This window comes from Palaemon carinicauda, chromosome 44, assembly GCF_036898095.1.
Source record: "Palaemon carinicauda isolate YSFRI2023 chromosome 44, ASM3689809v2, whole genome shotgun sequence".
In the NCBI taxonomy this organism is placed as follows: Eukaryota; Metazoa; Arthropoda; class Malacostraca; order Decapoda; family Palaemonidae; genus Palaemon; species Palaemon carinicauda.
This window is the reverse complement of record NC_090768.1, coordinates 12,002,327-12,004,826: the sequence shown is the minus strand read 5'-3', so window position 1 is coordinate 12,004,826 and position 2,500 is coordinate 12,002,327.

Here is a 2,500-nt window from a genome sequence, read left to right as displayed (position 1 = left end):
TTCTGAATGACCCTAGACCAGAATCTCTGAACAGCTTCGGAAGAAAATTTTCCCGGATTTCCAAATGCCTTCAGAAGAAACAGCCGTAGACTTAGCATGGATTTCTGAATGACTCAAGAACAGATTCTTCCTGGAGTTTCCTGAACGGCACCTGAAGAAAATTTTCCGGGGTCTTCAAAAGGCTTCAAAAGACATAGCCGTAGACTTAGTATGGACTTCTGAATGACCCTACAACAGAGTCTCTGAACGGATTCGAAAGAAAACTTTCCCGGATTTCCAAATGCCTTCAGAAGAAATAGCCGTAGACATAGCATGGAGTTCTAAATGACTCCAGAACATATTCTTCCCGGAGCTCCCTGAACGGCACCTGAAGAAAATTTTCCGGGATCTTCAAAAGGCTTCAGAAGACATAGCCGTAGACTTAGCATAGAATTCTGAATGACTCCAGAACAGAATCTTCTCGGAGCAGTTCTGAACGGCTCCGCCCCGAGCTTCAAATGACTTCTGAAGACCTGATCTCCTTTTTTTTCAAACTAAGCATGCAACGCAGTGAACATTGTTAATGGCTATTTTTGGAACATGGATCTGACTGTGAGAATTGTGTATTACAACTACAGGATCGACAGGAGGCTCTTCGGAACACCTTCATCTACAGCTGGTTTTCGTGGTTGCTGCAGAAGTTGTCGAGTTTCGAAGAACATAATGTACGCGCCATGAATGATCCCTTGCTTGGGCTTTTGCAACGATGTCCTATAATTGGAGACTATTGGAAATAAACAAACAAGGACGAAGACAGAATGGTTCAACTAAACGTTGAGCGACGTGTGGTTCTTCAACCGCATAGTCCCAAAATTCGACATTGAAGAAAGGACATATCCAGATCGTATTGGTAAATATATTGTGTTGCTCGTCGTTTACTTTAGCGTGATGACGTATGCAGAGAAAATTTATTGCATTCCTGTCTCTACCCATCACCCCGATGGACAAAGACATGGATGCCATCGAGTTCTATGAGGAATCTGACGAACTGAGGACACACGGCACTGAAATCGCTCTTGAAATCTAGAAGGAAACTGACAAACTAAGAAAGAATACAAAGAAATCTCGAAGGAAATTGACCAACTAAGGAAAGTGGAGGATGAAATATCAAAGGAAAACGAAAAACTAAAGATCTTGAAAAACTAGAACAGACAGAAGAGAACAGCAACGAAGAGCCTTTAAACGAACACGTAAAATAGCCTCTAATGCTAGAGGTTAATCACCTTGAAATAGAGGTAAAAAAAACCCTAATGCGAGAAATAAGGCACCTCAATATAGAGGTAAAAAAAACCCTTAATGCTAGAAATAAAGCACCTCAAAATAAGAGGTAAAAAAATCCTTAATGCTAGAAATAAGGCAGATAAAAATAGAGGTAAAAAAGCCCATAATGCTATAAATAAGGCACCTAAAAATAGAGGTCAAAGAGCCTCAAATGCTAGAAATAAAGCACCTCAAAATCGAGGTAAAAAAGCCCCTAATGCTTTATATAAGGCTCCTAAAAATAGAGGTCAAAGGTCCCTAGTACTTTATATAAGGTTCCTAAAAATAGAGGTCAAAAGCCCCAAATGCTATAAATAAGGGACCTAAAAATAAAGGTTAAAGAGCCTCTAATGCTAGGAGTAATGCACCTTAAAATAGAGGTAAAAAAGCCCCTTATGCTATAAATAAGGCACCTAAAAAGAGAAGTCAAAGAGCCTCTAATGCTAGAAGTAATGCACCTCAAAATCGAGGTAAAAAAGCCCCTAATGCTATAAATAAGGCACCTAAAAATAGAGGTCAAAGAACCTCTAATGCTAGAAATAAAGCAGCTCAAAATCGAGGTCAAAGAGCCTCTAATGCTATAAATAAGGCACCTCAAAATAAAGGTCAAAGAGCCTCTAATGCTAGAAGTAATGCACCTTAAAGTAGAGGTAAAAAAGCCCCCAATACAATATATAAGGCTCCTAAAAGAAGAGGTAAAAAAGCCCCTAATTCTGTAAATAAGGCACCTAAACATAAAGGTCAAAGAGCCTCTAATGCTAGAAGTAATGAAACTAAAAATCAAGGTAAAAAAAGCCCCTAATGCTATAAATAAGGCACCTAAAATAGAGGTCAAAGAGCCTCTAATGCTAGAAGTGATGCACCTCAAAATCGAGGTCAAAAGGGCCCTAATGCTATATATAAGGCTCCTACAAATAGAGGTGAAAAAGCTCATAATGCTATAAATAAATCACCTAAAAATAGAGGTCAAAGAGCCTCTAATGCTAGAAGTAATGCACCTCAAAATCGAGGTCACAAAGCCAGTAATGCTATATATAAGGGTCTTAAAAATCAAGGTAAAAAGCCCCTAATACTATAAATAAGGCACCTAAAAATAGAGGTCAAAGAGCCTCTAATGCTAGAAGTAATGCACTTCAAAATCCAGGTAAAAAAGCCCCCAATGCAATAAATAAGGCACCTAAAAAAGGTCAAATAGCCTCTA